Raw genomic sequence first — 27,927 nt, 5'->3', positions numbered from 1 at the left:
GCCCCAGAAATTCTCAGGGTATCCCATAAGGGCAAGGTCTGGTGGAGCCAGAGGAGGGCACGGAAGCCACAGTGGCCACTGGTGCCGCTGCTTGCTCGGGGGTTGACACTGCTGATTGTTGTCACTGGAATAATAAGGAATAATGCAATTACTCTCCCCACGCCCTTCTAAACCTTATTAAAGGCACATCTCCACCAAAAGGTCTTCCCTGACTAAGCCCTCCTTTCCTGTTCTCTCGCTCCCTTCTGCATCATCCCTTCTCTCTTTATTCATCCCCCTCCCAGTCCCACAGTCCATAGGTACTTATTTGTGATTTATTTGTAATTCATTCATTCAGTCGTATTTATGAGCACTTACTGTGTGCAGAGCACTGTACTAAGCACTTGGAAAGTACAGTTCAGCAACAAATAGAGACAATCCCTACCCAACAACAGGCTCACAATCACATTATTTGTCTGTCTCCCCCTCTAGACAGTAAGCTCATTGTGGGCAGGGAATGTGTCTGTTTATTGTTCTATTGTACTCTCTCAAGTGCTTAATATAGTACTCTGCACACAGTAAGTGCTCAATAAATATGTTTGACTAATATTTGTGATATTTGTATTATCTCACAATTGTGATATTTGTAGTATTTCTCCTCACTCTTGGCTTCAAAGCTCGCCATCCTCCTATCTCACCTCCCTTTTCTCCTTCTACAGCCCACCCCACATACTCCGTGCTCCTCACGGTTCCTCATTCTCACCTGTTCCGCCATCGACCCCTGGCCCACATCCTACCACTGACCTGGAATGCCCTCTCTCCTCACATCTGCCAAACTAACTCTCTTCCCCTCTTCAAAGTCCTACTTACAGCTCACCTCCTCCAGGAGGCCTTCCCAGGCTGAGCTCTCCCTTTCCCTCTGCCCCTCCTCCCCTCCCCATTCCCCCTACTCCCTTCCTCAGCTCTTCCCCCTTCCCCTCCCCACATCACTAGTGCATATTTGTATATATATTACTACTTTATTTTATTAATGATGTGTATATATCTATGATTCTATCTTGGTGGTATTGATGCCCGACTACTTGTTTTGTTTTGTTGTCTGTCTCCCCCTTTTAGACTGGGAGCCTGTTGTTGGGCAGGGATTGTCTCTGTCTGTTGCCAAATTGTACATTCCAAGTGCTTAGTATAGTGCTCTGCACACAGTAAGTGCTCAATAAATACAATTGAATGAATGAATGAATGAATGAATGAATGGTAATTGTGCTAAGCGCTGGGTGGATATAAGCAAATTGGGTTTGGACACAGTCCCTGTCATACAGGTGGCTCACAGTCTTAATCTCCATTTTACGGATGAGGTAACTGAGGCACAGAGAAGTGAAGTGACTTGCCCAAGATCCTACAGAAGACATGTGGCAGGGCCAGGATTAGAACCCAGGTCCTTCTGACTCCTAGGTCCGTGCTCTATCCACTAGGCCACGCTGCTTTTCCAGCTCTCCAGTTTCAGTGGAACTGGTCCTTCTGGGAGTATTTTTTTAGAGTTTTGGCTTGGGAAGGGTCATTTCTTCTGTGGATGGGCAGGGGTAGAGAAGGAAGAAGAAAATGAAAGAGAGGAAGAGGAGGGAGAGAAAAGGGAGGAGGGGGAAGAAGGGACAAGAGGAGGAAAAGGGAGAAAAGAAGGAAGGGGAAAATAGGAGGAATGAAGGCAAGAGGAGGGAGAGAGGAAGGAGTAGGAGAAAGAAGGGCAGGAGATGGTGGGCTGATGATGGCATGGCATAATGGATAGAGCACGGGCCTGGGAATCAGAAAGTCATGGGTTTTAAACCCAGCTCTGCCGTTTGTCTGCTGTGTAACATTGGACAAGTCACTTCACTTCTTTGGGCCTCATTTTTCCCTCATCTGTACAATGGGGGTTAAGACCGTGAGCCCCTTGTGGGACAGGGACTGTCCAACCCAATTTGCTTGTATCTACCCCAATGCTTAGTATAGTGCCTGACACATAGTAAGTGCTTAGACACATAGTAAGTGCTTAGCGAATACCATAATCATCATTATTATTATTGTTATTATTCTTATTATGGCAGCTGCTTCCAGCATGAGAGGTGACTGGCAGAAGGTAATTGGATGAATCTCCCCTCCTTCTAGCATCTCTTCTCTTTCTTTCCTTCTTTCTTCATCTCTCTTCCATACATTTTCCTGGTGGTACCCCTCATACCTTTGAAGCACTTGTATATATATTTTTATTACCCTATTTATTTTGTTAATGAGATGTACATCACCTTGATTCTATTTATTGCTATTGTTTTAATGAGATGTTTTTCCCCTTGATTCTATTTATTGCCATTGTTCTTGTCTGTCTATCTCCCCCGATTAGACTGTAAGCCCATCAATGGGCAGGGACTGTCTCTATCTGTTGCCAATTTGTACATTCCAAGAGCTTAGTACAGTGCTCTGCAACTAGTAAGTGCTCAATAAATACTACTGAATGAATGAATGAACCACCCCACCTTCAGCCCCATAGCACCCATGCTCACATCCATAGTTTATTTTAATGTCTGTCTCCCCCTCTAAACTTTAAGTTCCTAGTGGGCTGGAAATGTATCTAACAACTCTGTTGTACTTTACTCTCCCAAGAGCTTAGTACAGTGCCCTACAAACAGTAAGAGCTCTTAACAAACACCAATGAACATGTTCAACTCCTGCCACTGAACTTCTAGCTGCCTAAATTTATATATCATGATTTTATATCATCAATTACTGAGGTAGAATAATCTGGTTTTCTTATAGCACGTCAAGGTGCCCAATTTTCTTTTTTAGACTATTTTAAGTCTACCATTTAGCCTAGACTCAATTTCAAATCCATCATTCCCCCTACATTTTGAAGGAACTGTCTGTGAATGTGCACAGCAAAGATGCTTTGGTGAGTTTGGGGTGCTAACCATCTTTGGCCCCATATGATCTAATAGACCTTAGTATTTATATCCTCCAAAATATGGAAAAGCCAACCTCTATGAAAAATAGCTGGGGTGATTCTTATCCATATTTTTATCTGAAACTATAACATCACTTTTAGCCTGTCCTTTTAGGCTCTAAGAACACTGTGTACATTATAAGTAATATCACGACAAAGCTGAGAGTGGAAGAGGAAGTGAAAGGGTGAGGGAAAAATATGGTATGAAAAAGCAATTAATAGAAACTTGTGTCTTGCTTTTTTTCCTCTAAGGCACAACACAAAAGCCTAATAAAAACAAATGGATATTTTGAGAGTAGAGTGGTTAAGGCCCTTTGTTTAAAAGAACTAGATCTAGACACCTAAGGAGGAGTTTACAAACCTCTGTATTTGTGAAACAAATCCTGGGTTGAGTTTAACTGGAGAAGGTTATTGCACCCCTGAGTTGGATTCTTTTCCAATAGGTTTGGGTGAGAAATTCATACAACTCCATCTCCATCTGCATTCAATCACCCTGAAATACTTTAGGGTGAGAACAGAGGACAACCCAAACTCCCAAGCTGTCAAAACCACTCTCTTTGTATGTCGCTCAAATATGGAGTAGATATAACTCGGAGCAGATAAATGCTGCTGAAGTGGTAAGGGAACAAACAACAACAACAACAAAACTTGCATCCAATCATATATCAAAGGTACATCATCTAATTTTAAGAGGAATGAATCTAGTTTGGTAAAAATTGATCATGGAAACAATCTGGGGTCTCAGAGCCAAGTATTCTAAGCCCTTATGGGGCAATTAAGAAGTTTATTCAGTCTCTTCAGCAGGAACTCAGTGGTCCACATAATTTCTTAAACTGATGCTTTCAGAAAGCACAGTTGCTTTGGATCACGGTACACTGCAGTTATGTCAGAATAACGAGAAATTATGACAAGGAGAAAAAATATTTTCCGCTCATTTGTTGACAGTGTTTGAAAATGCAATTAGTCCCACTCCAGGATGAAGTTTCACTGGTACAAGTGTTTGGCTAAAGAGGCAGTTAATATGAAAGGAAACAATTCTACTTATGCCATTAGGGCTCTAGCTAAATGGCTGAATGAATTTCAGGGGATGGATGAAGAATTCATTGGTTTTGGCTTTGATTTATTTTTTTCTCTTCCACTTGCCTCTTCCCCCTCTATAACTTTTGATTGCTCCCCTTCTATAATATGTTTCCCAGCATCTCTCATAGATAAAATCATCTTCAGGGTTCCACCTCTCAGAAAAATATCCCTCAGACCTCCTACAAGTGCCTTTTGCCTACCCCAGAGATAAAAAGAAAATCCCATGGGCATTTCCACCAGACAAAAATCCAGGGTGATTGGAACTCATGCAAAGTACAAAGACTGAAGTAGAGGATGCTCTAAGACTACAGTTTGTTTGTTAAGGAGGGTTCAAAGCACCAATGACGTGGATTTATAAACATGCATCATGAGTTAATTAGAGAGGCTGAATTGGAAACACCTACATAAACAGCAATGCCTATTTAGAGTCTCTATCCACAGGGAAGGTCTGTCTGCCTACAAAAGACCGTCTAACTGCATTTTCATATAGCAAGCAGCTGATGGATTTCCTGTGGCAAGTCAATCAAGTACAAAAATCACATTTGCCCCTGAGTAAATTCTGACAAGAATGTTCTTTTATTTCTGAAGAACCTTTCTCTGATTAACTCAAAGCAATTAACAGGACCAAGCCCACTAATTCTCATAAACTTCTCCAGGAGGCTAATGACGGGAGCCGGCATTACTACCCCGACTTTTACTGACACTGGTCTGCAACATGTCTTTATAAAATAACAGCAGCACTTCTTAAAGCTCTCCAGAGTGAGATGAACTGAGTTACACCCAGTAGACTGAGGTACTATGCACAGCAAAAAAAAAATTGCATCTCAACACGCAAGCCTTTGCTATTTAATTAAAAACTAAAAGAGCAAAGCCCTCTCATTCATGCAGTATATGAAATATTTATGACTACCAAACCTCAAAGTCTGGGCTTGGTCATTACACTCTCCATTTTGAATTCACCCAACTTGGTCCAATTCTAAGGTTATACGAAATAACTTTGTAAAAACGAATGAGAATTCCTTCTCAACCTTACCACAAGTACAACAAACACCCACAAAGAATAAAGCAATGCTCAGAGGTCCATTCCCACATTGACCAAAGCCTTCTGGGAAAGACCACCTTGAGACAGCAGTACTTCAGTAAATTTGTGTCAACTGAACCTACATACTGAGAAAAATGTCATTTCCCAAACACAGTTTGATTTCCTTGGATTATTTCTCACAAGCCTATACCAGTAGACTCTTGGGGGTGGGGGGAATGTGTGTGTGTGTGTGTGTGTGTGTGTGTGTGCTTGTGCGTGCTTGAGTATGTGAACGATTCTGTCTAGGTCAATGGAAAAGGGCACTGGATGATGTCACAGAAGCACTCCCTTACCCTCCCTATTCTGAATTCACACAAAGTGCCTTTGCATTTGCACGTACACAATTTCTAAAGAAACAGCAAGATGAAAAGGAAAATCTACTCTGCACAACAGCAACAGTGGACCACAATCTTTCATTCTCTCCAGGAAAGCAAAGCATGCAATGGGTTGTCCAATGGCATGTTCTCAGTGGAGAAGGTGAAAAGGGTCAATACATCATCTCTGACTCCACATAAACAAAATACTGATGGGCTCAATAGTACTTCTCTTTACAAAAAGGCCAAATGCAGCATACAAACAATTCTATTTTAAACACACACTCTGTGGGCTTGCTCCTCTGAGGACTCATTTTTCAGAGGAAAAAGTGTGTCACAGAGCAAAGGAGGAAAAAAAAAACAGTAGGCTGGGAGCTGGACCAGAAATAAAAATGCTACATTGTAAGACTCAACAATCACACTGAAAAGACTGATAGGCCCTGGGGCAGTGAGGTTCAGTTCACAGTTCAATTCATCTGGCCTTATCTCTGGCCACCTAAAGGAGAAAGAGTGCCATGAAGGGGCAAGAGAGAGTAGACTGGTCCCAATTGGCAACAATGAATAAATGACATCACATACCCCAACAGATGATGTCAAACGGGTACATTTTTCTCAGAGAACTGAAAGTAGGGTGGAGGGCATAGAAGGTTTAGCAGGGGCAGAGCAGGGCAGGGCAAAATGGAGCAGGGCAGGATAGGGCTTGCAGGAATGCTACCTCAGACAGCCAATTTGGTTCCAAACTGACCAGCCCAGAGCCACAAGGGTGGGTGGAGGGGAAGGGGCAAATTGGGAGACTTGGAAAGAAACCTGGGGAAATTACAAAGAGACCGGAAATGGAGACAATGGAGAATGTTCTTTGGAAGAGGAGTCAATTATGGAGGAAAAGGAAAGAGGTGAGGCCATGAGGTTGAAATTAGAAATCCAAGAAAATTCTGTAATGGTTTCAGGGGCCATGTCTCCTATTAAAATGTTAGCCTATAGATTCTGTCATTTTTGAATTATAAAAAAAGTGATAAGTAATATGTAATGGCGAGATCTTGTCTTGCCTTATGCTATCGAGTCATTTCTGACACATGGCGACTCCAAGGACACATCTCTCCCATCTCCATCTACAATCATTCTGGAGGTGGATCCATATTTCTTGGTAAAAATATGGAAGTGGTTTACTATTGACTCCTTCCATGCAGTATAGTTGAGTCTCTGCCCTCAACTCTCTCCCATGCCACTGCTGTCCAGCACAGGTGAGTTTTGACTTGTAGCAGATTGCCTTCCACTCACTAGCCACTGCCCAAGCTAGGAATGGAATGGGTAGGCCTCTGCTTTACTCTCCTTCCCATAGCCGAGACTGGTAGAGTACTGGAAACTCTCCAGGTACGATCCCGAGATGGGGCTTGACACAGAGTAAATGCTTAACAAATACCATCAATATTATTACTATTACTTCCTCCTCCTTTGGTAGTCTCTCCAGCTCTGCCATGCTAGAGAGGCCCTCCATGGCCTCACTCCACTGAAAGCTTTTCCCTTTCCCTCTCTCTTACCTTCCTCTGTCCCAAGCCTCTGTCTCAAGACTCCCAGATGAAACTATGAACTCCCTGAGGGACAGAGACAATGGCTAATTCCCATCTGTATATTCTTTCCTAATGCTCTGGATGCAGTACATGCTTAATAAATATTATTACTATTCCTATTCAGCCATCTACCCACGGACACTCCTAGTGGCAGGATAAAGCTCCTCTAATCCTGTAAATGGACCCTTCACCTCTCTAGAGGTAGTCAGGTGGAGGCACTCTGGCCTCATTAGATGATTAGGCCTCAGGAGGCAGTTGTGAATGCCAATGGTAAGCTCTAACCTGTGAAAAATGTCCGGCTAAAGTCCTGTTAGCCTCACCCTCCTCGTCCCTCCCCCCAGTGGCCACTTCTGGAGAGAGGAGGGTGAAATTATCCACAAGGGTTTCAACCCTCCTCCTCCTCCTCAAAGCCCCGAGAAGCTGAAGATAGATTTTTGGGATGTAGGAGCATAGGCCTTGGTATCACTGATTCTCAGGCCCCACAACACCCTGTAAAACTCTGACTCCTTGGTCTGCGCTGACTGCACCTTAGCCATGGAAATGTGGAATGAATGCATCAGCATTTCTGCTAAAAATGCAAAGGATTTAAATTCAAAACTATCTGACTGTCCTGATACCTCAGTCAGGGTTTGGTTCTCTTCTACTAGTGGGCTTCTGGCAGGTGTCCCTCCCTCTAGACTGTAAATTCATTGTGGGCAGGGAGTGTTATTGTTGTACTGTACTTTCCCAAGTGCTTAGTACAGTGCTCTGCACACAATAAACGCTTAATAAATACAGTTGAAAGTCTGAGTCAGGTTCAGTTGGGGTGGTACTGTTCTTGTTTTCTCCTCCTATTGGTAAGTTTGGTGGGTTTTTTTCCCATTCATGCCATTGGAATATTAGCTATTTGAAGGCAGGGAGCATGCCACTTGGTCTTCAACCAAGAGTTTAATACTTTGTTCACAGTAGGTGCTCAGTAAATACCATTGGTTGGTTTATGGGTTATAATACCATGGTCTGGAGAGGTGGGGGCAAGAGCTGACTTAGCAGGGAACTTTCGTAGGGACCAGAAGAGCTGGCAGAGCTGGGTGAGGGAGGTGCCTACCACCGGTAGTGGAATTTGTTCCAGGAAAGCAGCTACTGCCAGTTGCAGGGCTGCTTGGAAGGATTTGGGATTCTGGGCCTGGGCTTGGACCAAGCTAAAGGAAATTTCACTGAGTTGCATTCTTTTTAATCTTGACTACAAAAATGAACTTGTTTCATGTCCAAATCTTAGTTTAGTCTTGAAGAGCTCAGTGTGCCATCCAGAACTACCCATGGCATTGTTGTTTTATCATATGAAGGCATTCAGGCTGACCTCAAACCTGAGAACTATGTAAACAGTTCAGCTTACTTTCCTCAAGACCCTCCTTTCCAGCTCAAGTTGACAGTTTTAAGATGATTGAGTTCTTTTAGGACAGTAAGCAGGGTTGCCCTGTGCTGAAAGTCATCACAACCAACTACAGAGAGTTCTCCAGTTGGCCACTGCTAAAATTATTCTGCTGCTCCTCTGCTATGGTAAAGAATTAGTGCAGTGCAGTGGTTTGCTTGTGTACTTATTTTCTAATGGCTGAAATCGTTTCTATTCTTTTCATATTAATGTCTGTCATCTCCACTAGACTTTAAACTCATTATGGGCAGGGAACATGTCTTCTAATTCTGCTGTATTGTACTCACCCAAGTGTTTACTATGTAGTAAGTGCTCAATAAATAGAATTGATTGATTTGATTTTTGCAATTCATGCATGCTTATTCTGTGTCTTTTCTTTGCAATTTCAGGATTTGATCTCAGCTGGGATCCTATTCCTTGGCTGGTCATGTCTAAAATATTCCCTCCCAGAGCTAAAGGCCTGGGCAGTGGTCTCTGTGTCTTGACCAATTGGATCATGACTTTTTTAGCTACAAAGGAGTTCCATCATTTTATGGTATGTGTCCTACATGGTTCTGAATTTTTCCCTTTTCATAAGAGAAGCAGTGGGAAAAGCACAGGCCTGGGGCATCAGGGGCCCTGGGTTCTAATTCCATCTCCACCACTTATCTGCTATGTGACCTTTGGACAAGTCACTTAACTGCTCTATGCCTCAGTTACCTCATTCAGTCATTCAATCGTATTAATTGAGCACTTACTGTGTGCAGAGCACTGTACTAAGTGCTTGGGAAATACAATCTGGCAACAGATAGAGAATCCCTACCCAACAACGTGCTCACAATCTAGAAGGGAGAGACAGACAAAACAGAAGTAGACAAGTATCATTACCATCAAAATAGATAAATAGAACCATAGATAAATGCACATCATTAATAAAATAAATAGAGCAATAAATATGTACAAATATGCACAAGTCCTGTGGGGAGGGGAAGGGGGTAGAGCAGAAGGAGGGAGTAGGAGCAATGGGGAGGGCAGGAGGAGCAGAGGGAAAGGGAGGGCTCATTCTGGGAAGGTCTCCTGAAGGAAGTGAGCTCTATGGGGATTAAGACTGTGAGCCCCATTTGGGGCAGGGACTGTGGCCAATCTGACTAGCTTGTACCAACCCCAGTGTTCGGTACAGTACCTGGCACTTAGTAAGAGCCTAACAAATACCATAAAAGGAGTCTTTAATTTTTTTTCCCCACAAAAGGATCTTTTCATTAAAGAATGCCCTTGCTGGATTTTTTAAATTGAAAGCTCTTATCACCCTCCAGCAGGCTGAAGACAGCCTAGGAAAGCTTTCACTCCTTGTACCGTGACTCCTTCAAAAACCCAGCCTCTTGGGAAGATTTACCTCCTAAAAGGTGACCTTACAGCAGGGTTTATGATGCTGGTATTGCTTTTGGAATACTATTGCTCCGGAAGACATGAATGACTGCCCCAATCTACAAGGAAACACTCCACCACCTCCCCACCCCCACCCCCCTACTCCCCCAGCCCAACAGCAACTAATACTCTCCTCTCTGCTCCCACCAGAGTTTGATTACTAGGACTGTGCAGTGGTGAATTCCCAAATGTGTTCGTGGGTCTGAACTGTCTGGAATCTAACCTGCCTTTCACAGGGTAAAACTTGGTTTACTTTACAGTGCCTTTTCTCAGCACTCGCTCCCAATGAGGCAAGTGGGGATAGATGCGGGAATGAGAATTTATCTTCCCTCGGTCCTTTTGACTGAGCCCCTCTTAGATTGAGAGTCCCCAAGGGATAGAGACCATATCTAATTCCCACCTGTGTATTCTCTACCGATACAGCCTGCAACACTTAGTAAATACTATTACTACTATTACATTTGTAAAATTCATTCATTCAATAGTATTTATTGAGCGCTTACTATGTGCAGAGCACTGTACTAAGCGCTTGGGATGAACAAGTTGGCAACAGATAGAGACAGTCCCTGCCATTTGACGGGCTTACAGTCTAATCGGGGGAGATGGACAGACAAGAACAATGGCAATAAATAGAGTCAAGGGGAAGAACATCTCGTAAAAACAATGGCAACTAAATAGAATCAAGGCGATGTACAATTCATTAACAAAATAAATAGGGCAATGGAAATATATACAGTTGAGCGGACGAGTACAGTGCTGTGGGGAAGGCAAGGGAGAGGTGGAGGAGCAGAGGGAAAAGGGGAAAAAGAGGGTTTAGCTGCGGAGAGGTAAAGCGGGGGATGGCAGAGGGAGTAGAGGGAGAAGAGGAGCTCAGTCTGGGAAGGCCTCTTGGAGGAGGTGAGTTTTAAGTAGGGTTTTGAAGAGGGGAAGAGAATCAGTTTGGCGGAGGTGAGGAGGGAGGGCGTTCCAGAACCGCGGGAGGACGTGGCCCAGGGGTCGACGGCGGGATAGGCGAGACCGAGGGACGGTGAGGAGGTGGGCGGCGGAGGAGCGGAGCGTGCGGGGTGGGTGGTAGAAAGAGAGAAGGGAGGAGAGGTAGGAAGGGGCAAGGTGGTGTAGAGCCTTGAAGCCTAGAGTGAGGAGTTTTTGTTTGGAGTGGAGGTTGATAGGCAACCACTGGAGGTGTTTAAGAAGGGGAGTGACATGCCCAGATCGCTTCTGCAGGAAGATGAGCCGGGCAGTGGAGTGAAGAATAGACTGGAGCGGGGCGAGAGAGGAGGAAGGGAGGTCAGAGAGAAGGCTGACACAGTAGTCTAGCCGGGATATAACGAGAGCCCGTAATAGTAAGGTAGCCGTTTGGGTGGAGAGGAAAGGGCGGATCTTGGCGATATTGTAGAGGTGAAACCGGCAGGTCTTGGTAACGGATAGGATGTGTGGGGTGAACGAGAGGGACGAGTCAAGGATGACACCAAGATTGCGGGCCTGAGAGACGGGAAGGATGGTCGTGCCATCGACGGTGATAGAGAAGTCTGGGAGAGGACCGGGTTTGGGAGGGAAGTTGAGGAGCTCAGTCTTGCTCATGTTGAGTTTTAGGTGGCGGGCCGACATCCAGGTGGAGACGTCCTGGAGGCAGGAGGAGATGCCAGCCTGAAGGGAGGGGGAGAGGACGGGGCGGAGATGTAGATCTGCGTGTCATCTGCGTAGAGATGGTAGTCAAAGCCGTGACAGCGAATGAGTTCACCGAGGGAGTGAGTGTAAATGGAGAACAGAAGAGGGCCAAGAACTGACCCTTGAGGAACTCCAAAAGTTAAAGGATGGGAGGAGGAAGAGGCTCCAGCGAAGGAGACCGAGAATGACCGGCAATGTGATGTGAGGCAATGTGAGGCATTGATTGATCCTTACTCTTGGAGGAGCACGACATCTAAATCCATTAAATAATGAACTTCTCTGTGACACAAGCAGAAAAGGAAAGAAATTTATTTATTTATTTATTTTGGTTTTGTTTTTCAAGATAGAGTGCCTCCATTTTAGGACTTTTGAGCTTACTCTATAAGTTCATTATGGGCAGGGAACATGTCTGCTAATTCTGTTGTACATTGAAGTGCTTAGGACAGTGCTCTACACATAGTAAATACTCAAAAAATACCAATAATTGACTGATTTATTGATTTTGAATCAAGGCAGGTCACAGGTTATGACATTCCTTCTAATAAACTGTAACATTTCCAATCTCCAGATGGCATTCAAAAGATTGTTTTCTTCTTCTGATGACATTGGAAAAGTCACTTTCAATCTGCTCCATAAAACAGAATGCTCAGCAGTTAGTAAGGGTCAACACATAGGAACTAATCCAGCAACTAAACAATCTCACCATGGTGATTTATGGCACTAATTACAATGTGCTAAAATGTGCTAAATGTTTTCTCCAGAAAAAATACCATGAAAATGAGCAAACTTGATTCCTGCCTCCAAAGGCCTTCACAGTCTAAAATGGAGGGATGGATTCACACATAGAAAAAGTGTAACTCTTAAAAACTCTTAAAAGAAACTTTTGAAGTTTGTTTTAATGTTATTTGACAAGCATATACTATGTTCCAGGGACTGTTCTAAGCGCTGGGGTAGATATAAGCTAATCAGTCCCTGCCCCACATGGGGCTCACAGTCTTCATCCCCATTTTACAGATAAAGGAAAACTGAGACTCAGAGAAGTTAAGTGACTTGCCCAAAAGCACATAGCAGACAAGTGCTAGAGCCAGAATTAGAATCCAGATCCTTCTGAGTCCCAGGCCTGTGCCCTATCCACTAGACTATGCTGCTTCCACTCAGAATAATAATAATAACAATTATTATTATTATTATCCTTATGGTATTTAAGTGCTTACTATGTGCCAGGCACTGTACTAAGGTGTTGAGTCGGACACAAGCAAATCAGGTTGGACAGTGTCCCAGTCCTGCATAGGGCTCAGCGTCTTAATCCCTTTTTACAGATGAGGTAACTGAGGCACAGAGAAGTCAAGTGACTTGCCCAAGGCCACACAGCAGACAAGTGGTGGAGCTCGATTAGAACCCATGACTTTCTGACTCCCAGGTCTGTACTCTATCAACTAAGCCTTGCTGCTTCCAGTGAAGTTACTGGACACATCGGTTTCCAGATAATTGTCTGCCGAGCACCCCAAGGGATCCATGAATTTCTCTCTTCTCCCCTGGATTCAAAGGGCACCATATACCAGCCCCTCATCTTTCTCCCTGGGTTCTCCACTTCACAGACCACCACTCTCTCCACCTTCAAAGCCTTTTTATGTTGCCTACATACTTAGATCTATACCTTTTAACCCCTTGGCATTCATCCCATCCTCAGCCCCACAGCACTTGTGTATACCTGTAATTTATTTATATTAATGTCTGTCTCCCCCTCTACACTCTAAGCTCCTCTGGGCAGGGAGTGTGTCTACCAACTATTTTGCATTGTTCTCTCTCAAGTTCTTAGTGCTCTGCACCTAGTAAGTACTCAATAAATACCACTCACTGATTGATTGAGGATGGGTCAGGGGGAAGTTACTCCCTAGGACTAGAACTTCTGGTGATAGGGAGATCCTGGACCAAAATAGTTATACCCTTTCCCACTTTCTTTAAGAGATAGTCTAACTATAGACAAAGAGGTAGAGAGTATGACTTCAAATTACCTGCCTAGTTCTTAACTTCTAAAGTATCCACGATATTATGTAGGGACTTTGCCATTCAATCAATGGTATCTTTTGCAAGCTTGCCATGGGCAGAGCACTGTAATAAGCACTTGGGAGAACACAGAGCACTTGGTAGCCACAATCACCACCCTCAAAGAATTTAAGGTTTAATGAGGGGAAGAGAAAATAAAATAAATTACAGTACAGGTATGGGTATGTAAGAGCTGAGGGGTTAGAGAGAAGGAGGACGAGGGGTGGGGGAGGGAATTTGGTACACAGGAAAGGCATTAGAAGGGAAAATAGGATTGGGGGATGAGAGTTTAGTCTGGGAAGGCTTTCTGGAAGAGCTATCTCTTTCACTCAACCCACATATTCAATCCATCACCAAATCTTTTCAGTTCTACTTTCACAACATTGCTAAAATCCCCACTTTCCTCTCCATCCAAACTGCTACCATGTTGATCCAAGAACTTACCCTAACCCACCCTGACTATTGTATTAGTCTCCTTACTGACCTCCCTGCCTCCTGCCTATCGTCTTTTCCCGATTACCTCTCCCTTCTGCCTTGTATATGCATTTGGATCTGTTCCTTTTAAGCACTTGATATTCACTCCAGTCCTACAATTTGCTGCCATATCATTTTACTAAAAAAAAATTCAGTCCATGTTTCCCCTTCCTCCTCAAGAAGGTCCACTGGTTGCCCATCCAGCTCCACATAAAAAAAAAATCCTTACCATTGGTTTTAACGCACTCAGTCAGCTTGCCCTATCCTATCTGATCTCACTGATTTCCTACTACAACCTGGATGTTCACTTCACTACTTTAATGCCAACCTACTCATGGCACCTCAATCCTATCTATCTCACTGCTGAACCCTCGCCCATGTCCTGACTCTGACCTGGAACTCCCCGCCACTTCATAACCAATAGATGATCATTCTCCCCACTTTCAAAGCCTTATTAAAATCACATCTCCTCCAAGAGGCCTTTCCTGAGTAAGTCGTCTTTTCCCTACTTTCTCTCCCTTCTGCACTGCATATGCATTTGCATCTGTTCCTTTCAAGCACTTTATATTCACCCCACCCTCAGTCCCACTGCACTTATGTACATAACCATTATTTATTTTGTCTGTCTCTCCCTTTATGCTGTAAGCTCTCTGTGAGCAGGGAAAGTGTCTACTAACTCTGTAGTATTATCTCCCAAGCACTTACTGCAGTGGTCTGCACACAGTAGGCGCTCAACAAATACAACTGACTGATTCATATGATTTCAACAGGGTTTTGAAGCTGGGGGCAGGGCTGATATGTAAAACATGTACTTAGACTGTGAGACACATGCGGGACAGGGACTATGTCCGACCTGATTAACTTGTATCTACCCCAGCACTTAGAAGAGTGTTTGACACACAATAACAACATAATAATAAAAATAATAATATCTAGGAGGAGGGAGTTTTTTGTGATATTTGTTAAGCGCTTACTGTACATCAGGCACTGTATTAAGCATTGGGGTAGATATAAAATAATCGAATTAGACACAGACCCTGTCCCACACGGGGCTCAAAGTCTTAATCCTCAATTTATAGATGAGGTACCTGAGTCACAGAAAAATTACATGACTTGCCAAAGTCACACAGCAGACAATTGGTGGAGCCAGGATTAGAACCCATGTCCTCTCAATCTAGGTCCTCAAACTCCCAAGCCCACACTCTTTCCCTCTTTCCACTAGACCATGTTGCTCCTTACTCTAGGTAAGCAGGAGGGAGGGTTTAAGCAAGGGGTCAACGGTGGGTGAAGACAGAAAGGAACAGTAAATAGGTTGATCTTAGAAGAGGAATTTGAGGACCAGGGAGCCATGCCCAAAACAATATTTTAGAAAAATGATCCAGGCAGCAGAGCGAAGTATGGACTGGAGTGGGAAGAAGCTGGAGACAGGGAAATTCATGAGGACACAGGCAGTAGCTGAGATGGGATTTGGAGAGTGCTTGAACCAGTGTGGTAGAATTTGGATGGAGAGAGAGGAGCAAATTCTGGAGATGTTGTGGAGATAAAATCAACAAGATTTAGTGCCTGACTATATGTGGGGATATATGAGCCAAGGATAATGCCATCATAGTGGGCTTGTGAGACAGAAAGGATGTTTCTGTCTCTCCCTTTCTGGACTGTGAGCCCGTTGGCAGCAGGGATTCTCTATTGGTTGCTGAATTGTACTTCCCAAGTGCTTAGTAAACTGCTCTGCACAAAGTAAGCACTCAATAATAAATATGATTGAATGAATGAGTGGTGGTGTCTACGGTAACAGGAAAGTTGAGGGGAGGATAGTTTGGGATGGAAAATGAAAAGTTCAGTTTTGTACATGATAAGTTTGAGGTGACAGGGAGTGTGTGTTTATGGAGAATAAAGGGGACCCAGCAATGAGCCTTAAAGGCCCTCCACAGTTAGGGAGCAGAGGAGGAGCCCACAAAAGAGCTTAAAAAGGAGCCGAGAGAGAAGAAGAAGAAGAGAAACAGGGCAGAATTGCATCAGTTTATTCATTAATTCATTCTATTGTATTTACTGAGCACTTACTGTGTGCAAAGCACTGTACTAAGCCCTAGGGAGAATACAATATAACAATAAACACATTCCCTGCCTACCCAGTGCTTAGTCCAGTGTCTGGCTCATAAATGCTTAACAAATACCATCATCATCATTATTATTATTAGAGAAGCAGTGTGGCTCTGTGGAAAGAGCCCGGGCTTGGGAGTCAGAGGTCATGGGTTCAAATCCCAGATCTGCCGCTTGTCAGCTGTGTGACCATGGGCAAGTCACTTAACTTCTCTGTGCCTCAGTTACCTCATCTGTAAAATGGGGATTAACTGTGAGCCTCATGTGGGACAACCTGATTACTCTGTATCTATCCCAGCGCTTAGAACAGTGCTCTGCACATAGTAAGCACTTAACAAATACCAACATTATTATTATTATGAGCTTTACAGCACACTGAGGTTTGAACAGTGTTTCCAGGAGAGGGTGTGGTCCACATTGCCAAAGGTGGATGAGAGGTCTAGAAGGATTAGGATGTGGATTTAATAATAATAATAATTCTGATACTTGTTAAGCACTTATTATGTGCCAAGCACTGTTCTAAGTGCTGGGGTAGATCCAAGTTAATCAGGTTGGACACAGTCCCTGTCTCACATGGGGATCATAATCTCAACCCCCATGTTAAAGTGAGATTACTGAGGCACAGAGAAATTAAGTGACTTGCCCAAGGTCACACAGTAGATAATTGGCGGAGGCAGGATTAGAACCCATGACCTTCTGACTCCCATGCCAATACTCTATCCATTACATCATAGTGCTTCTCTAGTGGATTTGGCCAGGAGCAGGTCAAAAGTGACTTGGGAAAGAACACTTTCAGTGAGTGGAGGTTGTGGAATCCAGATTGCAGGGGTTCTAAAAGGGAGTTGGAGAAGTCAAGTAGGGGGAGTAAACAACTTGTTCAAGGGAAATGGGAGATGCCTAAAGCTGGGAATCTGAGGATTTCTCCTTTCCAGAACTATTTATTTACTTAACATTTTGGTTTGTTGACTCTGTTGCTTGTTGTTTGCAATCTATGGTTATATAGCTATTTGTACCTGCCTACCTCCACTGAGAGAGGGTGTCTGAGATAAGAGACTGTGATTGAACTGTTTATTTTAAGAATCCCATCCCTTAGCTCTCCCAACCTTCAGAGCCATATTGAAGGCACATCTCTTCCAAGAGGCCTTCGCAGGACTAGGCCCTCATTTCTTCTTCTTCTGCTCACTTCTGAGCTTCACCCCTGCACTTGCATTGGCATGCTTTATTCACCGCTCCCCCCCGACCAGCCCCTCAGCATTTATGTACATGCTGTAGTGGATAGAGCACAGGCTTGGGAGTCAAAAGGCCATGGGTTCTAAACCCAACTCTGCCACTTGTCTGTTTTGTGAGCTTGGGCAAGCTTCTTCACTTCTCTGTGCTTCAGTTACTTCATCTGTAAAATGGGGATTGAGACTGTGAGCTCCACGTGAGACAGGGATCGGGTCCAACCCGATTGGCTTGTATCCACCCCATGTTTAGTACAGTGTGTGGCACAGTGCTTAACAAATACCATTAATACTATATCCATATTTTATTTATTTATATATATTAATTGTATATTATATATATTTTATTGATTTATATTACTGTCTCTAGACTGTAAGCTCACTGTAGGCAAGGACTGTGTCTACGATTTCTGTTATATTGTACTCTTCCAAGCTTTCAGTACAGTACTCTGCACAATAAGTATTCAATAAATATGACTGATTAATTAGCTCAACAGTTTGATACATAAATAAGCCCGTAACCAGCCACTAAGAAACCTCCAAAATGGACCCTTTTGACCAATATCATGTCACCTGGCAGAACTGCAAGACTTCAGGCTGTTTCACACGTTTTTGAAGAAATGAAATGATTACCTTTAGTCCTAAAAACTTGAGTTCACGCAACAGGCAGCTGTCGAAGGGTGTTCAGTCTTCTGGTGAAACACTAAATTGTGCCTTCAAACTCCTGTTTTACCTTTAACCCTCCCTGATGGTGGTATTAGACGTGACCCATGTCACAACCCCTCCAACAGCTGAACAGTTCATGTTTCACTCAACCAGCAAATTCACAAGCGAGCCAGCTATCTCCAGAGGCAACACACGTAGGGTTTGTGGGAACTGTGTGGCTACAGAATACACAGCATTTCTGTTATGAATCCATGGCATTGTTAGTAAACACAGGAATGAATGCATCATTCCTCAAATTGATTACTTAGACAGATGAATAACTGCTACAATCAGCAGGCAAAGCTTTTTCCTGACAGTCAACAAACCCCAACAGCTTCTGGGTTACTGAGTGAAGCCCCCAATTATTGCTATGGTGCATGCCCAGAGGATATCGGTATAGAAAACAGAAGGGACCCCATAATTACACAAATCTATCAAAAGCACACTGAGATTTTATCTGGGGAAAGAAAACTTTTCAGAGTTTACTGGAGACCAGTTTATCAGAACAGACATATTTTGTGAAATATAAATGGGCTAATAGGCCCAAATATAAACCAGAAAACATTTCATGGTCTACTTAGAATGGAAGAGTGTCACAAATCCAACATAAAGTGTCCATTTATGCTTATTAATTCAGCTGCTCTTACCCCTAGGATGGACACAATGGAATTACTCTGTGGTTAGGAGGCCCTACAAAATTGTCCTGGATGGAAATCATTCAGAGAAGCTCAGAAGTTCATAAACTTGAAACCAAAAGTCTAAGAAAATAATCAGCAAATCAAAGGATTTTTATATTCCAATACACTAATGTCCTTCACTTGTTGCAGTTCCACAGACCTAGCCAATATATACAAATTCAAGGGCTATATCATTCTGGGAACATACATAAAAGCGGGCTTGTATTATATCAGGAGTGAGCAAAATATGGCCCATGGGCCACTAGTGACTTGCCAACCTTTTTAATCTGGCTTGTGGAGACTCCTTGCCTGGCGCCATGGCGGCTTCTACCTGCACCAAGCCGACCAACTGGTAAAATTTATAGCTCCCCATTGACCTTGGGATCAAAGCATGTTGGGCGGTGGGACCTGCATCTCCAGAAGTTCCTACCATGTTCTGTTAGTCCCAGATGCAGTAACAACCTCCTGGCACTCAGACACCGCCCCCCCACCCCGCCCCCAGCCTAACCCGTGGCATCTGGGGGTTACAAACTGTGCCCATGGCCCACTCAGAGAGAGAAGTATTGAGAGAGACAGTGTTGAATGTTCTCAGTTCAGACCAGTGCTCCTCCAAGTCCCCAGCTCTTCACTGTTGACCTGCCCTACGTCACCCGCAAAATGGAGTGAGTTGGCCATTTGAAGAAATGATTGCCAACTCCTGTATTAGATAACCGGATGCTACTGAAAGGAGAATACACCAACACCAATAACCAGAAGATACACCAACGGTAACCACCACGTTCATTTGGGATTTAGGATTTTACTGGTGTCAGCTTCTTCTGAATTATCTCCCAAGAATCAATCAATCAGTCGATCAATGGTAATAATTGAGCACTTACAATGTGCCGAGCACTGTACTAAGTACCTGGGAGTAACATACAACAGAGTTAGCACACTTGTTCTCTGCCCGTAATGAGCTTACAGTCTAGAGTGGGAGATGGACATTAATGTGAAGCTAGCAGAATTACCCATTCTTCATCTGGGCTAGATAGATGATATCTTTTCATTACCCCTTTCCTCTGCCCTTTTTTCCTGTCTTCCTGTCTTCCATGCTTTGTTTCTTCCTGCTCCTCTGCTGCCCTTTGGCAGTTTCCTCTCCCCCATTTCCTGCCCTTTTGCCCAAACTTTTCCATTTGTTCTTCCAATTCACCTACCTTTCTTACTCTCTCCAGCTCCTTCCTTCCTGATACCCTAAACCCAGTAGACACTCCTTTCTACTGTTTGTGTGGTCCAGCCTCATGTCACTTCTTTTTAACTCCTTCTGAGCTTTGGGATGTCTTGCCATATCTGCACTCCCCTACTTTAATTTTGGCATTTTAAAATATTTTTTACCTTACCATTTTATCCATGCCTTCCCTTTTCCTGTTCTTTCTCTTTTGTTTCTCTTTTTCTAAGCCTATTCCCCTCTGCCTGGGCCTTTTCTTTATTTTTGAAGTTTTCCTTCCAAGATTTGATTACTGTTTACTCCTTAGGAAGAACCAGATGAAGAAATCATATTACTGTTGAGGCACAACCTGACATGACCCTCTTAATCAGCTTCACTGCCAAACAGAGATGGAGATGAACATTTCCTAACAAAATGTAAATTATCTGTCATATACCCCCCTAGGTTGAGTTGGAGAATTAATGTATAGCCTGTTTGTGCATTTGTTTACTGTTTGTTCAGTTGTGTGTATGCTCTTTATATATCAGTCCATATTTGTTTAGGTTTTTTTTAGATTATAAACCCCTGGGTGAGAGGGATTGGATAACTCGCTCTATTCAATGCCATGCATATGTGGTTTCATGATAAATGATGTAGTGAAGTTGAGAATTGTAATATCGAAGTACAGTAAGCCTCATTATGTTGGACCCGTTAGTCTGGAGTTTGAGATCGTGTCCCTGGGCCTTCTCCACTGCTCCATGGGAAAGGAGGCTTTGATCTACAAAACCAAGTCCTCGATCTACACTGGGAGTAAGTGGGACTCAGGCCCGTTGCAAATGAGGGTAGCCATTCATCTAGTTTTATACTGGCTAGAGCAGTTTTCAGCCGGCCTACCCCCTGTCTGGTTCTGATACACTTCTGGACTTTTATGTCTGGTTTTTGACACCTTAGAGCCGAGCCTTCTTTTGACACAGGTGCCCCCTGCCGAGTTCAGTGGCTGGCCCAGTGCCAGAGTTCACGTGGCCCTGAAAGGGGAGCGCAATGGCTTTGGAACAAGTCGGGGGAGGGGGCCAAGGGCCACCTAGAGAAACACTTAAGCACTTAATAAATGCAAGTAAATGAATGACAGTAAGTGCTCAATAAATACAATTGATTGATTGATTGCTTTAAAGGCAGTGGTGAGGAGTTTCTGTTTGATGCAGAGGTGGATGTGTCAAATCCAATGACCTCAACTCTGGAAGTTTTTGAGGAGCAGGGAGATGTGAACTGAACTCTTTTTAGAAAAAAATGACCTAGCCAGCAGATATAAGTGCTTGGATGATTGGATCAGTGTGCAGCAGTTTGGATAGAGAGGAAAGGATGGGTTTCAGTGATTTTGTAAAGGTAGAACTGACAGGATTTGGTGACAAACTGAATATGTGAGTTGAGTGAGAGAGATGTGTCGAGGATAATGTTAGGCTATGGGGTTGTAAGACAGAGAGAATAATGGCGTTGCCTACAGTGATAGAAAAGACATGGGGAGGACAGGAGTGGGAAGATAAGGGTTCTGTCTTGGACATGACAAAATAACATGTTTTGAGGTGTTTTTGTGATATTGTTTGAGATGTCAGCAGGACATCCAAGTAGAGATGTGCTGAAGGCAGATGAAAATCTAAGATGCAGAAAAAGAGAGAGGTCAGGGCTGGAGAGGTATATTTGGGAATCATCTGCATAGAGATGGTAGTTGAAGTGTTGAGAATGAGTGAGCTCTCTAAGGGAGTCGGTGTAGATAAAGAATAGAAGGGACTCAGAACTCAGCCTTGATACTTCCACAATCAGAGGGTCGAAGGCGGAGAAGAAGCCTGCAAAAGAGACTAAGAAGGAGCTATCCGAGAGACAGAAGGAGAAACCAAGGTTAGACAATGTTTCAAGGAAAAGGGGGTAGTCTACAGTGAAGGCAGCTGAGAGGTCAAGGAGAATCAGTATGGAGTAGAGGTCGCTGGATTTGGCAAGAAGGAGATCACTAGTGACCTCAGAGAGAGCAGTTTCCAAGAAATGAAGCGGGTGAAAGTCAGAATAGAGGGGATCAGGGAGAGAATTGAAGGAGAGGAAGTGGAGACAGTGGGTGTAGACAACTCACTCAAGGAGTTTGGAAAGGAATGGTAGGAGGGAGATAGGTTGAAAACTGGTGGGAGCAGTGAGGTCAGGGAGGTCATTTTTAGGATAGTAGATATAGGACCAAGTTAGAAACAATGGGGAAGAGGCCAGTGGAAAGGAATGGTGGAAGATGGCTGCCAGAGAGGGAAGAAGGGAGGGATCCAGTGATGTGACAAAGTGTGAAGGGATGGGGTTGGAGGCATAAGTGGAGGGGGGAGATTTTGATAGAAGGCAGGAGGTCTCCTCTTAAGATATTGCTGGGAAAGATGGGAAAGTTGAGGAAGGGACTGGAGAAGAACAGGGGAGACTTTTGAGTGATTCACACCCGATGGCTTCAATTTTATCAATAAAGTATGTGGCCAGGTCATCAGGGCAAGAGATGGGGCAGAACAGGGGACAAGGTGATTTGCGGAAGGAGTTAAACATGTGAAATAGCTATTATGGGCAGTGGACATGGGAGTCAATAAGGATGGAGAAGTAATGTTGCCAGGAAGAGGAGAAGGGAGAGTTAAAGCAGGTGAGAATGCATTTGAAATGGATGAGATCCGCCTGATGACTGGATTTCCACCAGCAGCACTCTGCAGCTCATGAAGAGGAGAGGAGGAAGGTCACTGAAGAGGTGATCCAGGGCTGTGGATTAGTGATATGAGATCAGCAGAGGGAGAGGGGAGCAAGGGAGTTGAGTTCAGTGGAGCGGGTGATGACGTAGGTGTCATTTTGTGCATCGAGAGAATGTTATTTCTATACAGAGACCAAATTGGACATGATGACTTGAGAAAACTGGAGGGGGTCAAAAGGTCGGAGGTCTCGGTAGGGGAACATGACAGATTTGTGGGGAGTGGATGTGTGGGAGAGAATGTAGGTGAGGAGATTGTGGTGAAATAGAGGAATTTCAGAGTATTCCGTATATTCTAGGCAGCCACGCTGGAATGTACAATGAGGAGCCTGAATGTTGGGTTCAGAATACATTTTCAATTCTCTGAGAAACTCCTTCAACTCAATGGGCTCAAGCATCATCCAAACACCTGGAGACAGGCAATCGGGGCCTGGGCTGGGGGCTACCAGGACAATGGAGTTGAAGGTGGAGGTGCTAGCCCGAAGACTATGGTGATGGAAATACTACCTGGGCATGGTGGCAGAGCCAAAAAATATGGCAGGGTCTGGTAAAGAGGCACTGCCAGGGCTTCCAAAAGCACTGAGAGAATAGGATCAACAGAAGACAACAGGGCGACAGCTTGAGACATATATAGCCTATGCTTTCATGCACATTGCCCGCAGACTACACATAAATATTCCACATTCAGCACACATTCTCACATTCCAGAACAAAAACTAATCCATGTCATACACAGCTCATCCCACACACAAGCTAAAAGTTAATGCACTCCCAACACATGGGCATACATACACCCCATTGACACAGCCCCTCACACCACATCCAGACACAAACACCACACCCCACTTCCCCATAAATAGTACACATTGACAACAGAAGAAACCATGAAATCCTGGGATTTTATCGTGAGCTCACTGGTTATCTATTTTCTAAATAGAACCTATTGAAGAATGGAGAAACAGTGTGGCCTAGTAGAAAGAGCATGGCTCTGGGAGCTAGAGGTCCTAGGATCTAATCCCAGCTCCATCACATACCTGATGTGCAACCTTGGGCAAGTCATTTAATTCTCTGGGCCTTAGTTATCTCATTTGCAAAATGCGGATTCAATACCTGTTCTCTCTCCTACTTAGTCTGTGCGACTCATGTGGGACCTGATTAACTTGTATCTACCCCAGAGCTTACTGCAGTGCTTGGCACATAGCAACTGTTTAACAAATACCACAGTTATTATTATTAATAGTAGTACCATCAGTAGTATTACTATTTCTATTATTAGTAGGATAAGTGGTATCCCAAAAGCCTCACAGGAATTAGCATCTCCAGCATAGCAGAATGGATAGAGCATATGAATGGGAGTCCAAAGACCATGGGTTCTAATCCCAGCTCCACCACTTGTCTGCTGGGTGACCTTGGGCAAGTCACTTCACTTCTCTGTGCCTCTGTCACCTCATCTGTAAAATGAGGATTGAGACTGTGATCCCTACATGGGACCGGGAATGTGTAACTGTGTGAATGTGGGCAAGTCACTTAACTTCTCTGGGCCTCATTTACCCCATCTGTAAAATGGGGATTAACTGTGAGCCTCATGTGGGACAACCTGATTACCCTGTATCTCCCCCAGTGCTTAGAACAGTGCTCTGCACATAGTAAGCGCTTAACAAATACCAACATTATTATCAACTCCAGTGCTTAGTACAGTGTCTGGCACATAGTAAGTGCTTAGCAAATAGCAGCATTATTATTATTAATTGTTTGGTCTGAGCTATCACTGCTAACTAGTCCACATCATCTCCCTGGAAGAGAAGGAGAAAAAGTCAGCAACAGAATAGATATTGTTGCTACTTTAGATAAGAGTTCCAATTTGATTGAAAATGTATTCAACATTTACATCTAAAAGGGCTGTTAGTGCTGGATCTTTAAAATCTTATGTGGTGGTATTCTACGGAAGCCACTTGCTGACTACAGTAATAGGAAACCATTACATTCTATAAGTACCCGTCAGTGTTTACAAGATGAGAAGTCTCAACTTCCACTCTTTAGGATTATGCCAAGGTTTCCCCTTTATAATGCTCAGAAACATTTGTTCTACCTCATTTATTCTGCAAATCTCACCAAGCCTTTTTGATCTCAGAACTAGAGCTATTTATCCTTGCTCCTCTCCCACCAGAAGACAACTTGCAGGCTTTGCTCATCCCAAGAACAAACTACTCACTGTGCTTCATTCTCACATCTCTCACCTTTGACCTCTTGGCTCACCCCTTCGCTCCTGCCCGCAATATCTTCCCCTTTCATATCCGGTAGACCACTGCTCTCCCCATCTTGAGAGCCATTCTGAAATCATCTCTCTCTCTCAGGAGGCCTTCCCTGATTAATTTCTCATCTCTGCACTTTAGAACACCCCACCTACTGCCACTAATTCACTTCCAGTACTTAGGGACCCACCTCCAACCCACTCTTTAGCACTGATGTACAGTTCATTCATTTATTCAATAGTATTTATTGAATACTCTGTGCTGAGCACTGTACTAAGCAATAATAAACAGTGACATCCCCTGCCCACAACAAGTTCACAGTCTTTAAATTCACGGTCATGGGTTCTAATTCCAGCTCTGCCACTTGTCAGCTGTGTGACTGTGGGCAAGTCACTTAACTTCTCTGTGCCTCAATTACTTCATCTGTAAAATGGGGATTAAAACTGTGAGCCCCACGTGGGACAACCTGATCACCCTGTATCTACCCCAGTGCTTAGAACAGTGTTCTGCACATAGTAATCACTTAACAAATACAAACATTATTATTATTAAGTTCTTTTGCTCCTCCCTACTGCTAATTTTAGTGTCTGTCTTCCTGGCTAGATTGTATACTCCTTTAAGGCAAGGATGACGCTGTACTCTGCCAAATGCTTAGTGCAGTATGCTGCACCAAGTAAACGCTCAATGTATAGTACTGATTGATTTACTATTAGAACTTGGGCTGTCAAGAGGGATCTGGGGCATTTGTCTGGTGGACTATGAGTTAAACAGCACTTTTTGAACTCTTGCAGAGATTGCACATTGCTTTGCACACCGTAAGTGCTCAATAAATATGACTGAATGAATGAATTTAATTCTTTTGACTCATGCCTTCTCCTCCCCACTTCAGTGATGTTACATCCCAGTCCCCAACCTCCAGTGCCCCACCCAGTGGATGGCCACCCTGGGAATTTCCCAAACTCTATTGGTTGTGGCAGTACACCCCTGCAGCCCAGTAAGGAGGAGGGAGGCCCCCTGGAGAGAAGTGTCATTTTCGGAAAAACGTGGGTGGGAAAATAGCTGGGAAGCGATTCAGGAAATCATGAGGAGAATTCAGCAAATCTAAATATTATGCATTTGGCACCACTCACCCCCATGTCTTTTCCGATAGAACTTTCCACTAGCATACTACCCTCAAGCCAGTTTTATTGCTAAGAAGAGCAGATATCCTCATTGCAGGCAACTCCCTTATGCTTGCTGCCTTGTGGAAGGAGCCATTAAAATGTACGCTTACACAATTCAACATAGAGGCAGCACGACTTCTGCGAGAGGTGTGAGAGGAAAAAGAAAAGAGTTTTGGGGCAGACCTCCATAAAGTAGTTACTTCTAGGAGACACTTTTATCCTTGAAAAACAAATGGGAAAACCATTTTAGGTAGCAGGGAGGGCTTACTATTTTATATGGAAATGCCTACTCACTAAGTTATTAGCATAAAATGGCAAGGTGCCCCAGTTGAGTGCTGAAGAATGAACATTAACCAACTATTGGAAAATCTTTTATTTATTTGGGAGGGACACTCCCAAAATCTTTACCCAACACATCCACACCTACAGAACTGAGAAAAAGAGAAATCCAATAGAAGAAAAAAATCCTACACAAATTAAATAAAAATAAACCATCTGTTGTTAACACAGCCTTTAAAATTACATTCTGACTTTGACCTAGAAATTGTTTAGCTTCTCAGCAGGAGTCCATTTTTCCTTCATGAGTGCATGGAGTCACATGACCATCAAAAGCCAATATCCAGAGCTGTATCTTTGTAGTCACCAAAATCTTGTCTTACATTTCAAAGCTTTTGGCTGTCAATACTGGTTCAAAAACCCTTCAAAGCAAAGTGATACCAATCTCTTCCCAAACAGAATAAATAGTATGTCTCTTCAACATTTTTTTCTATCAAAAGGGGACTCCCCACTACAAATTTTACTTTCATGTTACATTTCTATGGGAGCAACTAGGACAGCATAACCAGACCTGAGAAGGAGAATTTATAAAATACAAATGTACATAAGGGAGGCAGGCTGGGCTGTGAGGGTGAGCACGTGACTAGGCATAAGGAAGCCAGGATTCTAACCTAGAAAGGTGACTGATGGCCCTCCTGAATTCTAGATAATGATAATAATAATGGTATTTGTTAAGTGCTTACTCTGTGCCAGGCACTTTTTTAAGCGCTGGGATTCAATACAAGAAAATTGGGTTGCACACAGTCCTTGATGGTGCTCACAGTCTTAATCTCCATTTGATAGATGAGGTAACCAAGGCATAGAGAAGTGAGGTGACTTGCCCAAGGTCACACAGCAGACAAGGAGCATACATGATATCTCACTGTCAAGGCAGACTTGTAGCACAATGTGATGATGTCACCAGTGACATTTTGCCAAAGTCTGCCTATTTGGTACATTCCTAGAGGGTTTCTCCTGGGGTATGCTTGACTCCCAACTTGCTCCAGAGCAGTGCATGTCCTCCCAGGTCCCTCTGAACTCTGTCACTACATCTGTGTAGCAGAATTTGGTGACAGAAACTGTGAAAGAGGGAGGTTTGGTGCTGACAATTTTTTTAATAGGCCTAAAAGCCATCACAGAATGGGACAAGGACCAGGTCAGTTGAAAACCATTCTGTCCATATAAAACTGAATGAATGGCCATCCCTAGCCCTATCACTGGCCAAGTGATCTCAGCCAGGTTACTTAAGCTCTCTGAGCCTTAGTTTCCTCATTATTAAAATGGGGAAAACATACATGCTCTCCCTCTTTGATTGTGAGCCCTTTGTAAGACAGGAACTGTGTCTGATCTAATTATTTTGTATCTTCCTCAGATCTTAGCACCAAGAAAGTATTTAGTAAATGCCATAATGAATTCCTTAACTATTTTTATAAAAACCCAAGAGGCCACCAGCTAAGTTCTCAGATGTGCCCCAAAAGGCAGGGAGATCCCAGCGCAGGGTGTAACACCCTACCAACCAAGGCATTTAGGGTAGGACCCTTTAGGGTCCTGAGGTTGGCTGGGCTGG

The 27,927-nt window shown here is 43.7% G+C and overlaps 1 protein-coding gene and 1 non-coding gene across 7 annotated transcripts in view; both read right to left on the bottom strand.

The window, feature by feature from the left end:
- The window catches only part of RALGPS1 (Ral GEF with PH domain and SH3 binding motif 1), a 480,822-nt gene that overhangs the window by 147,609 nt on the left and 305,286 nt on the right, over positions 1-27,927 (bottom strand). The gene's annotated exons all lie outside the window — the stretch shown is intronic.
- Positions 6,674-6,811, bottom strand: LOC114811933. Its single transcript, XR_003759628.1, has one exon. It is a non-coding gene; the product is annotated as a small nucleolar RNA SNORA7 (small nucleolar RNA).

This window comes from Ornithorhynchus anatinus, chromosome 4 (genome assembly GCF_004115215.2).
Source record: "Ornithorhynchus anatinus isolate Pmale09 chromosome 4, mOrnAna1.pri.v4, whole genome shotgun sequence".
In the NCBI taxonomy this organism is placed as follows: Eukaryota; Metazoa; Chordata; class Mammalia; order Monotremata; family Ornithorhynchidae; genus Ornithorhynchus; species Ornithorhynchus anatinus.
This window is presented reverse-complemented; position numbering and strand designations above follow the sequence as displayed.